At 44.3% G+C, this 13,043-nt stretch overlaps 1 protein-coding gene across 1 annotated transcript in view; it reads left to right on the top strand.

Moving 5' to 3' along the window:
* RHOF (ras homolog family member F, filopodia associated) overlaps positions 1 to 13,043 on the top strand; it is a 927,206-nt gene that overhangs the window by 244,342 nt on the left and 669,821 nt on the right. The gene's annotated exons all lie outside the window — the stretch shown is intronic.

The raw sequence follows: 13,043 nt of genomic DNA, 5'->3' as shown, positions 1-13,043 counted from the left end.
AGGCATCCTTCTCCAGAAATTATGACAGATCAAGAGTCTGAAGAATCTGATTATTCTACTTTTGAAGAGGAACAACATCCCTTAACTGTTTATGAGGAATTAGATGCAGAGGAATCCATCCCTTCTGCCACCCCTCCAGAGGATCTCTCCTTTGGGGAAACCCTTCACTCCCTCAGGGAACATTTTCAGTTGGGAATCTTAAGACTTCCCTCAGTCAAAGAAATGACTTAGAGAGTTTCTGGACCTGCCCTAGCACAAGCCCCTGGGCATCCCACCTATATTGGAAGTGGTGGATGATGTTTTCCATGAATCCAGCGTAGCCCCCGATGCCCTGCTTCCTGCTCCAACTACCAGATTCTCACAAATACCTGTACAGGAATCCTGAGGTCATTACACAGGGACCCAAAGGAGCTAAGACTAGTTATGCCAATAATCCTTTTCCTTCTGACAAAGACTCCAGAGCTGTGGACAGATGGGGTAAGAAAGTATACACCTCTGCAACCTTAGCTATCAGAGCACTCAGTTGTCAGTTCTATATGTTAAAATATCAACAAAACACTTTGAAACAATTAAAACAGATGATTGCTACCTCTCCTGATGGTGCCAACTCAAAAGAGCTGGCAGAATTACTGCACTCTGCTTGTCAAGTGGCCAAACACTCATTACAATGTGGATATGATGCCTAGCAGGGCAGCAGTGACAGGATCTGTTATTAGAAGACATGCATGGCTGAAGGAACAACCTCTCCCTGATCATGTCAAGTCTAAATGTATTGATGCACCCCTAGATAAGAAATGCCTGTTTGGAGAAAAAGCAGAAGAAGTGCTTAAAAAGATGGAAGACAAAGCAAAATCTATGCAAACAGTAAAATATTTCCTTCAATTTCAACCTCCCAGAGTCAGCAAGAACTTTCCCTCTAAGCACTGGGCCTTCCCTGCACCTAGCAGACATTGCCAAGATAAGCCCCGCAGAGACAGGCCATCCAGGCCCCTATCCCAGGGCCAGCAAAGAAGCAAACAATGGACCACTTCCGTCTCTAAGGCAGGACGTTCTAAGCCAAGCTTCTATGGCAAGCACTCACAATGACTCTCCCTCCCCCTCTGCTTTCCTTTCACTCATCAAAAACTAGGAGGAAGGCTCACTGTCTTCAAAGACAGTTGGGTCTCTATAACCAAGGACCAATGGGTCTTAAAAATCTTTTTTTTTAGGGATACAGATTCTCCTTCAGTGAACTCCCTATTCCAAGAAGGTACCCAGACCTCCCCCCAAACGAGTGGGCAGAGGCATTGAAACAGGTCCAAACTCTAATATCACAAGGTTTTTACTCCAGACTATTCCTTGTTCCCAGAAAAGAGGGCACTTGGCACCTCATCCTGGATCTATCCAAACTGAACACCTCCTTGGTGGTCCCCATATTCAAAATGCTAACCTTGTAGCAGCTCCTGCCTATGCTCACACAAAATGCCTGACTTGTGACACTAGACCTAAAAGAGGCCTACCGCCACATCCCCATCAGGGAATCGTGCAGAAAATTCCTGCGCATCAGAGCAGGCTATCAACACTTTCAGTTCTCTGCACTCCCCTTTGGCTTATCTACTGATCCCAAAGTATTCACCAAATGCTTGGCCCCGGCTATAGCATTCTACATACAGAGAAATATACAGATTTACCCTTACCTGGATGACTGCCTCATTCAGGCAGACTGCAAAGAAAGGTTGCTCCAGGACCTTCTCTTTGTCAAATCACTCCTAACTTTCCTAGGGTTCAGTGAGAAAAAAATCAAGGCAAAACCCCACCAGAAAAATTGTTTTCCTGAGAGCTGTGCTAGACACAGCGACCCAAATGGCCTTCCTATCCCCAGAAAAGCAGAGCTTCCTGCCTCTCTACTTCACCCAGCTGGCTTCCAGAAGTCACTTCACTGCAAGGAAGTTCCTGCAAGCCCTGGGATACATGGCATCTTGCATCCTTCTCATACCTCTCACCTGGCTTCACATGAGAAAACTTCAGTGGTACTTAAAGAACCTTTGGTGTCAACACTCTCTGTCTCTAGAGACCACTCTCCCTCTGATCCCTTGTATAAGAGCTGAATTTCTCTGGTGGGCAGAGGCCTGTGCTATGAACAAGGGTCTCCCCTTCATCCACTGCCTTCTGGCCAGACCATCACCACCGACACCTCAGACATTGCCTGGGGTGCTCACCTAGCAGGCAGGTGTACCCAAGGCCTTTGGAATGCCCAGCAACTCCACTTGCACATCAACCAGAAAGAAATGATGGCAGTGCAAAAGGCTCTGACTTCCTTCCAACCCCATCTCAGGCCAGGGGTCCTCCTTATAAAAACAGAGAATACCACAGTGGTAAATCAACAAGCAGGGGGGCACCCAATCTTACCCCCTGTGCAGGTTAGCCATGAGTCTCTGACTTACAGCCACCTCCATGTGGCTACACCTAATTGCCCAATACTTTCCAGGGATCAGCAACACACTAGCGGACCACCTAAGCAGAAACTTACTAGACCCCCATGAATGGCAGCTCCACAGAGAAATATTTCTGCAAATCACCCAGGAGTGGGGGACCCCAGTAGTGGACCTCTTTGCCTCACACCTCAACCACCAGCTGCACAAGTTCTGTACCAGGGAGTATCACCTCCTAGCATGGAAGGTGGATGCCTTGACCTTTCCCTGGAGCTCCCTCTTTGTGTATGCATACTTTCCTCTGCCCCTTATTCCCAAGGTTCTGATCTGATCAGAATAAGAGAGGAGAGACCAAAGGCCATCCTCATTGCCCCAGATTGGCCCAGATAGCATTGGTACCCATTATTATGCAGTCTTGCCTTGCACCCCGCAAAGCTGCTTCCCCTGATGTCAGACCTCTTGACCCGGGAGAGGGGGAGGGTACTGCACCCAGACTTACAGACTCTCAAACCTTCAGCATGGCTTATACACTAAAAACTAACAAGGAGTCCCTGTTAAGCAAACAGGTCCTGGACATCATCACAGAGGCCAGAAGGCCTAGCACAAGAAAATCATATGCAGGAAAATGGAAAAGATTCTGCTCCTGGAAACAATCTAAAGGGGGCAGTACCTCCCAACCTTCCATCCCTCTCATCCTGGATTACCTAGCAGAGTTGCTCAATAGTGGCCTTTCTTTCTCCTCAATTAAAATCCATGCCTTGGCCATCTCTGCCCATTATAATTCAGACCCACCCCTCTTCTCTCATCCTTTGATTAAGCAATTCCTCAGAGAGGCTTTTAATATCAGGCCTCCCAGAAGGCTTCCGACACTACCCTGGGACCTGAATTATGTGTTAGAGGAACTAACCTTAGCGCCTTTCAAACCTGACACTTCAACAGAATTGGAAGACTGCCTTCCTACTAGCTAGCACCTCAGCCAGAAGGGTCTCGGAACTTCAAGTTTTCATGGCTGCTGAACCCTTCATAATTTTCCATGCAGACAGAGTCTGTCTGAGGACTAACCCCTCCTTTATGCCCAAGGTGGTATCTGATGTGACCCTTAACCAGGCCATACACCTTCCCACCTTCTTTCCCAACCCACAAAACAAGGGGGAAAGAATTCTGCACTCACTAGACGTGCACAGACAGCTCAGATACTGTCTGGACCATACTAAGCCATTCAGAAAAACAGACCAGCTTCTTGTAAGCTTTGCCCCAGGGGCAGAGGGGAAGCCCATCTCCAAACAAACCATTTCCAAGTGGATTTCACACTTGCTACAAACTTCATGGGAAACCCATCCCTAAGTCTATCCATACCCACTCCACTAGTGCAACCTCCACTTTCACTGCCTTTCTCAGAGGAGTACCTACCAGGGACATCTTGGAAGCAGCCACTTGGATCCATACCTTTACAAAACATTACCATCTACCTCTCTTTTCTAAGTCTAGGGCAGGGTTTGCCTCTGTAATTTTGCAGGGCCTCCTGATCCATACCTAGGACTCAACCTTTCCTTCCACCCTTTTCCTCAGCTTTGGGAATCCTCCCACAAGTGACAACTGCAACAGTGAAACATGAAGAACATAGTACAGTTGTGTACACTTACCATAAATGTGGATGTTCGAGTGTGTTCACTTTTGCAGTCTTGGTTTCCCTCCCTCCACCTCTCATTTAACATCTTCCCATAGGGGCACACAAGCTTCCCAAGGTGGCTTTTAGCCACCAGGACCACTTCTCTCTTTTCCCTTGTGCTACTGACGGGTTAGGGCAAGAAAAACTAATGTAATAATGTCGGCTGCCTTGCTTTATAGCACTGACGACCTGACATCAGACTACAGACGACGGCAGCCGGCTTACAAAAACATTGACTCTGGTATTCGGGCCGACCGAGGGCTACCACAGCAGGGATAACCCACAGGTGATGACTGCAGCAGTGAATACACATGAACATCTACATTTATGGTAAGTGTACACAACTGTACTTTCTCTATTTCATTATTCATTATTAAATATTTTCATACCCTTTCATTGTGGCTGATCTTTTAGGGAATACTTTTAACATCTTGAGAGTACTTGTGCTTATTTTAGTGACACTGTGGCCACTCCGATAAGCCTTACTGTTCGGTCACACTCTACCATTTGTATCTCACACTACTCTTTAACTCTTATTACTTAAAAGTCTAGCACTCACTTTTTTCTAAACTCGATGTCTCATTAATTAAGCTATCTCACTAAACTGTTAAATTTTGATCTTCTCCTGATGGTTTAAATCGTATGACTGTATAATTCTGTTTGTGAAATTGTGTACTTTAATCAATGTTCTATGAATGTATAATGTTGTATAAATGTATTAATATAGTTCATAATTCCACTGTTTGCAGTTGTACTGAGGAGCTTTTCTCCCCAGGCCTCCACTGAAAAAGTGTTTCTGCCCCAGTCGGACTTTCCCGTTCACCAAATGTCAGTAAATAAATAAATATCAGTATAATTGGTTACCCTTTGTAAGAGCCTTAGAGTATTTGACTGGTGGCAGCAATCTGCCTTATAGTATGGAGAGAGGGGACACAGCTGGTGAATCTGCACCAGCCTTTCCCAGATGTGTGTGTGTGTGTGTGTGTGTGTGTGTGTGTGTGTGTGTGTGTGTGTGTGTGTGTGTGTGTGTGTTTTTGTGTCTGTGTGAAAAATCAGATATTTGAGTGTGTATCGAATACTTGTAACTGGGACAGTGCTCCAAAGTGAGCCTTGTTTTGAGATCTGGAGAGACAGGGAGTCTAGCTCCAGTGGAGTTTGTCTCTGTGTGCTCTTGAGGGAAATTGTGCTTGATGCAGAGAGCTACATTTGATATACTGTGTAAATCCATTCCTGTTTTTAGTGACCGCCTCTCAGCAGTGTCAGTGGTGAGGATTGGGGCTTCTTGAATACTGGTTCGGTGTAAAGAAGGGCCGTCACATATTGGTGCCAGAGGAGTGGGATATTAATTGAACTTCAGTAGCCTGTAAGCAGTCACTGAAGGTGTGTGTAGTGTCAACAGCCACAAGGTAAACATTCAGAGTTTCAGTTTCACAACAGTTTTATTTATTTTTCTTAGTTAGTTTAGTCAAGGAAAGCAGGCAAAGATGTCAGCAGAGGGTTACAGCAAACTGATAAAGAACCAGTTGGTCAAGGTTTGTGAAACCAAAAGACTGGTGCTTGCCAACCTGACTAAAGAGGATATGATTTCAACCTTAATTGCAGCTGCAGCACAGTCCAGCAACCAGGGAGATTGCCAGTCCAGTGATGGAGGATGTGCAGCCTTTGGAAACAGGACAGTTCATCTTTTCCTCAGAGGACTTAAAAATCTGGAGTTAAAGAGACTTGAACTGGAGACTGAAGTGAGACTGTGACATGTGGAGACTGAAGAAAAGGAGAAGCAGCGTCAGCATGAGAGAGAAATGCTGACCCTTCATCAGGGTCATGGAGGTAATGAGGAAGGGAATAACCAGACCCCAGAAGCAATAAAGGTCAGTAAATTTCTTCCACAATTTGTAGAGGGAGATGACTGATGGTTTTATTCATATAATTATAGGGTATGTAAACAGTATAATGTTGACCAAGAGCTCTGGGTATGGTTCCTGACTCCTTTACTCCATGGTAAAGCTATAACTGCTGTTTCTAAATTGTCTGATACTGATTGTTTAAACTATGCTAGAGTAAAACAATGATTATTAGACTGTTTTAAGTTAACATCTGAAGCTTACAGAAATAAAAGTTTTGTGAGCATAGATGTAAGGCAGATGAAAGTGTATGTGATTATATTGCTGAGTTAAGCATTTACTTTCATAGGTGGGTGAGTGGATGTCAGGCCACCACTTTTGAAAGGCTGGCAGACCTTTTGGAGAGGAAACAAGCCCCTAGCACTTTGCCTGAGGACATGAGAATCTGGTTGGTAGACTGAGAATGTAACTCTGCAGATGATCCGAGGAGAAAAGGGGATCCCTAATTAGCAAGCAGGGCATCCCTGCATAAGAAGCTGATGCCAAGTGTTGCACATGGATATAAGGGAACCCATGGTGGGCAGCCTAAATCACCCCAACAGAGTCTACCACTAACATGGGAAGCCACTAGTTTAGTTATACGACCAAGATTAGGGGTTAGATGTTTTAAATGTAACCAGAGGGGCCATGTAGCATACAAATGTTCGCTGAAGTAAGGTGGGGAACAAAAGATGAGGGAGCCAGCAAGTGTGAATAACAGTGTGCCAGTAGTAAGTTGTCTGGAGGCAACAGAGGTACCAAACTGTCACCGGAGTTTGTATCCTATCTTAGTGGATGGAAGACAGACCACTGCTAAGAGAGATATAGCCTCTGACATAACCATTGTGAAGCCTGCAGTGGTTAAATAAGAGCAGTTCTAGCTTGAGCAGTCCACATCAGTTAAAGCTTTAAGAGGGACCCCATTCCAAATACATTTGGTCAGGGTTCACCTTGACTGGGAGGGTGGAAAAGGAACCAAGCAGATAGCTGTGTTTGAGGATATTCCTGCAGATGTCTTGATAGGGAATTGTTTTGATAATGCAGTATGTTGTGTGCATGCAGTTACATGCAGTCAGGGTTTGAGACAGGCATGTAGATCTGGTAGCCTGGGGGAGACCCAGACATACCCTACACCTGAAGCTGGGGATGGTGATGTGGGAGGGAGCTATCCTGTAGCAGTGAGCTTGAATGTGAGCCACAGCTGCTGGTAGTTACTGATGTTCCTGTGGAGAGAGTGACTGCAAGGACAGAAATGAGTGGTAGTATCCAGGCTGACAGCGAGGCAGCACTGTCAGAAGATACCAGGCTTCCTGTGGAAGGAAAACTGGGAAGGGTCACAAATGTAGAGATCAGACAAGCTCAGCTTTTGGACCGTACCTTACAAGGCTTGAGGGAGATTGCTAAGGAGGCACCTGATGGTCAAGGAAAAGGGGAGTCTGTATAGTTGAACAAAGGGTTACTGTATAGAGAGTGGACCCTGAGGGAGAGTTAGAGGGTGAGGTAATACAGCAGTTGGTAGTGCCCACAGCCTACCATCTGGCACTTCTAGCCATAGCCCATGACATTCGCTTTGCAGATCATATGGGCATAAAGCATACCAAGAGATGTATTATGCAGAACTGCTGTTGGCCTGGGATTGCAAAGGATGTAACAGGGTACTGCAGGACCTGTGAGCAGTGCCAAAAAGTAGACAAGGCAGAGGACAAGGTCAAAGTTCTGTTGATGCCTTTGATGTGATTGAAGAACTGTTTCAGAGGGTAGCTATGGGTATTGTGGGGCCTCTGAGTATCTCAGGTTCCACAGGGAAGAAGTATATCCTGGTGATAGTAGGTAATGCTACTAGATACCCTGAGGTGGTGGCTCTGTCCTCCAACAAGACAGAGAAGGTGGCAAATGCTTTGTTAGAAATTTTCATCAGGCAAGGTTTCTCAAGAGAAATGTTGACTGACAGAGGTGCCAATTTCATGTCAGACCTGCTGGCATGTCTGTGGAAGCATTGTGGGGTGAAACACCTAAAGACCACTCCTACCACCCCCAAACTAATGGTCTTGTGGAGAGGTTAAACTCTACATTAAAGACCATGCTGTGGGCATTTGCAGACCAGTTTAAGAGAGAGTTGCTCCCTCTACCATTTGCTTACAGAGAGGTACCCCAGGAATCCACAGGTTTTTCCTCCTTTGAGTCGCTGTATGTACACAGGGTGAAGGGGCCTTTAGATTTGATTCGTGATGAGTGGGATGGTAAGTGTGAATCCCACAAAGAGTCTGTTATGGCATATGTCCTAAACCACAGGACAAGGCTTAGGGAGCTCATGGGCTTCACCCAGGAGAACCTGCCAGGAGCTCAACAGCAGAAAAAGATGTGGAATGACAGGAATTCTCGAGCCCAGGAGTATGCTGTGGGACATCAGGTTATGGTGCTCATTTCTGTCAGACACAGTAAGCTACAGGCAGCTTGGGAGGGACCCTTTGAGATGATAAGGAAGGTCAGTATTACTGATTACATGGTAAACCTACTAGGCAGGCGGCAGGGACACAAATTGTACTATGTTAACATGATAAAGCCTCAGCATGTCAGGGATGTCATGGGTAGACTGTAAAGGGCAGAGTTGACCATTAAGCCCAATAGGTTTCAGGTGGGCATGACAGAGGTCTCCTACCTGGGACATAGAGTGGGGAGTGGTAAGATTAGGCCAGAACCTGCCAAAGTGGAAGCTATTCAGGTGTTGCCTGCCCCTGTTACCAAAAAGCAGGCAATGGCATTCTTGGGGACAGCGGGGTACTACAGAAACTTCATTCCCATTATAGTACAATAGGTGCTCCCCTCATAGATCTGACAAGGACAAACAGGCCAGATAAGGTAGTGTGGACCCCAGCCTGCGAGCAGACATTCCAAAAGCTTAAAGGGGTTTTGGGAGGACACCTGCATTAACCAGTCCAGATTACAGCAATGCCAGTGCAGATGGACTCTCAAGACAAGGTATAGGCTATTGTGCTCCTAGACAGGCCCATTTCTCTCAAGCAACATTTTTCCATGGTCACTTGAAAAACTAGCTTGAGTTTTCAAAGGGGGGTGTGTGACAATGTGAGGTTTTGCCACCTGTGCCATGGAAAATAGGGCAATGCATGTGTATCATATTCCAGCATAGTTAGCTGGAGTTTTGTAAATAATGTTGTGTCATTTGACTGTCAGACTGACTTGTACAGATGCTTGTGTTACCATGTATCAGCAGTGTTATTTTAACTGATTAAATGTATATGTTTAAATGAATTCTGGAAGGGAAGAGTAGAAGTTTTTGAAATTGTTCTATAGCTTTCAGAAACTACAACAGATCTTAGCAAATCTCTGAGTGTGTATTGTACCAGAGTTAGGTGATCAAATGCAATGTCATTCTATAACCAGCACTGAGAGGATGGAAGTCATACAACAGTTTGTTTTGTTTTCTTTGGAATCTGATATAAAAATCTGTGACAGTTATCACAGTTAGTTGTTAGTTGAGTTCAGTTTTGGTTAGAAGCTCATCACTGTGCCTTGTGGAAGTAAGTATCTCAGCATCCTGTCTTGCCTTGCTGTATTAATTAAGTTAGCTAGATTTCAGTTATTCTTTAGCCAGTCAGGAAATAAAGATTTGTTAAGTAGTGTTTTTTGCATCTCTTTGAATCTGTCCAGCTGTGTTATTTTTATTTCTCCTGTCATTGAAACTCTGGCATTTATTGTACTTAGATATTTAGTATACTCATTTTTCTATTTGATTATTTATTATTGTTAAATATTTTATACTTTACATTGTGGTTGGTCTTTTAGAGAATACTTCTAACTTCTTAAGAGTATTTGTGCTTATTTTATTGATGCCTTAGCCACTCTGAAAAGCCTGACTGCTTTGGTTATACTCTACCGTTTATGTTATTATTGATTTTACTCAGTATACTTGGGTACACTTGTAAGAGCTTGAGAGTGGTTGACTAATGGCAGCATAGTTACCTCATAATCTGGGCAGAAGGGATACACTTAGTAAATCTGTAGCACCCTTTCCCAGGAGTGTGTGTGTGTGTGTCTGTGTGTGTGTGTGTGTGTGTGTGTGTGTGTGTGTGTGTGTGTGTGTGTGTGTGTGTGTGTGTGTGTGTGTGTGCATGAAAGTCAGATACCCAGATGTGGGTATGTCAGCTACTTGGAACTGGGACACAGTGCTCCAAGGTGAGTCTTGTTTGGGATCTGGAGAGACAGCGAGTCCAGTCCCAGGTCTGGAGTGTGTTCCCTGTTTGCTCTTGGGTGAAATTGTGCTTGATGCAGAGAGTTGCATTTAAAAATACTGTGTAAATCCATTCCTGTTTTTAATGACCGTCACTCACCGGTATTAGTGGTGAGGATTGAGGCTCCTTGATTACTGGCCCAGGGTAAAGCGAGGCTGTGACAGAGGAACAGATATCTTTAAATCCTGGTCTCCCTGCTCCAAAGCAATTAGTCACCACAGACACTTCGGACTTTGCTTGGAAAGCAGCTTGAAGTCAGGTAAAGGTGCAGGGGGTGTGGGACACCAGCGACCGTTGCAAGCACATATATATCAAGGAGATGCTTGGGCAGGCAACTCTGAGCCATCTTTGGTCCCAAGGTCCTCTTCAAGTGTTTGCAGACAATACTGCGGCCATGTGGTACATCATTAAGCAAAGGGGAACCAGGTCAAACCCCCTTTGCGGACTAGCCATGCTAGCTTGGGATGTACCTAGCTTCACAGGACAGTCTCACTCTACAGGCATCCTACATTCCATCAGAGCAAAATTGTGTGGCATACAAGCTGAACAGGACCACGGCAGACCCTCACAAATGCAAACTATATTTGGGGGTCTTCCAAGATTTGATCCATCTGTGGGGAGTTCCCCAAGCAGACCTGTTTGTCTTGTCTGTAAAAAATCATCTGCCAAAATTCTCTTCCAGAACTCCCTGTAAGAAGGCCTGGAAGACAGATGCTTTTTCTTTGCCTTTGATAAGAATGTTCCTGTATGTTTTCCACCCTTTCCTCTACTATCCAGTATACTTCTGAAGATTCAGAAGGAATCCCCCAAGCTCATTGTGGTGACTGCCTTTTGGCTTAGGTAACTGTGTTTCTCCCTTCTTTTGGAAATGGCTAGGATCAATTACCCCAAGCTTCCTCAAAGACTGGATCTAGTGAGGCATGAACAGGAGTGTTTGATACACACTGACATCAGTCATCTTCAGTTGATTGCCTGGGTGATAGGGTCTTAATTCCTTTTAGGCACCTTTTTACTGAGAATGTGCAGCAGGTACTAATGGAAGTAAGAAAGCCTGCTATATAAAAATAATGTATTAGCAAATGGAAAATGTTTTCTAGTTGGTGCCAACATAACCAGCACCCATTCAGGGCTAGCTGTTTTCTGGTTTTATAGTATATGTTTGAGTTAGTATCCTATGGGATTTCTTAGTCCCCTGTCAAGGTTCATTTATTGGCCATTTCAACATGTCTGCCCATGGATCCTCTTCTTTCTATGCACGAATCTCTTGTCAAAATGTTCTTAAAATGGTTTTGCATAAGAGGCCTCCAAGAACAATTGTGACTCCTTCTTGGAATCTTAATTTTGTGTTAGATACGCTACCACTTGATCCATTTGAACCATCTGGCTGACTTGAGATTATTAACATAGAAAACAGTTTTGCTGATTGCTCTGATTTCTGCAAGAAGGGTATCTGGTTGCAAACTCTTATGGTGAATCAACACTATCTCATTTTCCATAGGGACGGGGTTTCTTTGATAACAAATCCCTCTTTTATGCACAAAGTGGTATCTGAGTTTACTTTAAGCCAAACTATCCATCTCCCTGTTTTCTTTCCTGAACCTAAAATCAGGAAGAAAGGATACTCAATACCGTGGATGTCCACAGACAACTCAGGTACCATCTTGATAGAACTAAATCTTTCAGATTTTTAGATCAATTGTTCATTTCTTGTGAATGTAAGAGGAAGGGACAGCCTGTGTCAAAGCAGACTATTTCCAAATGGTCGTCAAAAACTATTAACTTTTGATGTGATGTTGTTAGTCTCGCCTTTATTCTCACTTGTGTATCGGATCCAATGTGTTGGATCCATATTGGCCAGTTCTGCAGCTCAAGGTCTTCAGCAAAGCTCGTGAGCCTCATTCTTTACCCATATTGCATTCCCCTAGTTACTTCAGGTCTCGTTTGCCGTGCAGCAATGTGGGTTCGTCAGCTGTAGCTCTGGACTAAGTACAACTTTTCACTACTATGTTTCAACATTGTTTATCTATTCTAGTTTTAATTCTTTAACTTAACTTCTTTACCCAGCTTTCCCCCTTTTTACACGTCTGTTTGAATTAGAGGGCATTTAGAAACATCTGTTTTAGTTAGAGGACATTCCTTACCTTTCCTGCAATTCCTTTCCTTTAATACCACTCTCAACTCTTTAAAAATATATAAAAATAAAAATGTAGAACTTTCCTCTAGTAGCATATTACTGTTTCTTCTCCTAGCTTGTAATCTCCGTTTCTGCTTGTGTGCATGTGGGTTAAGTCTGTTTAAGTTAGAGGACTTACATTTCCTGAGAGTGAGAGTGATTGTGCTAGTTTTGTCTGTTTCTCCTTAGTATCATATCCCAAAAACAGGAAAGTAAGCCTTTAGGCTTCAAGAAGTGAGAAATTAGCAGTAAGAAGATGTCCCTTAGCTATTCATACACTTTGTGTGTGTATTATTTGGGGCCTCTTCATTTGCAGGAGTCTTGTTCCATTTGCCACAACTTTAATTAGCGGGCGTTAATGGAACATAAAAATAGAATGATTTGAAAGGCCTTTTGAAAACACCTTTCTCTGAGGCTATATCCTGCGATCTTTCAGACAAGCCAACTAAGAGACCTTTATTGGAGCTGTGATCCTCATCGAAGCCGAAGCAGAAGGCTCCCAAATTGACGGACCTGAAGTCTCTATCAGAGCAGACATCTCCTCCTGGCTCTGACACTCCCTCAGAGTGAGAAACTCCACTGGTGCTGAGTACTTCTACTACTCATAGACATAGAAGCCAGTCTCCTTCCATTGAGAAGATTTCTTCCAGGCTCCCTTCT

This window comes from Protopterus annectens, chromosome 4.part0, assembly GCF_019279795.1.
Source record: "Protopterus annectens isolate FY-2018-M chromosome 4.part0, PAN1.0, whole genome shotgun sequence".
NCBI classification, from domain to species: Eukaryota; Metazoa; Chordata; order Ceratodontiformes; family Protopteridae; genus Protopterus; species Protopterus annectens.
The sequence above is the reverse complement of the archived record's forward strand: the minus strand, read 5'-3'. Positions and strand labels throughout refer to the sequence as shown.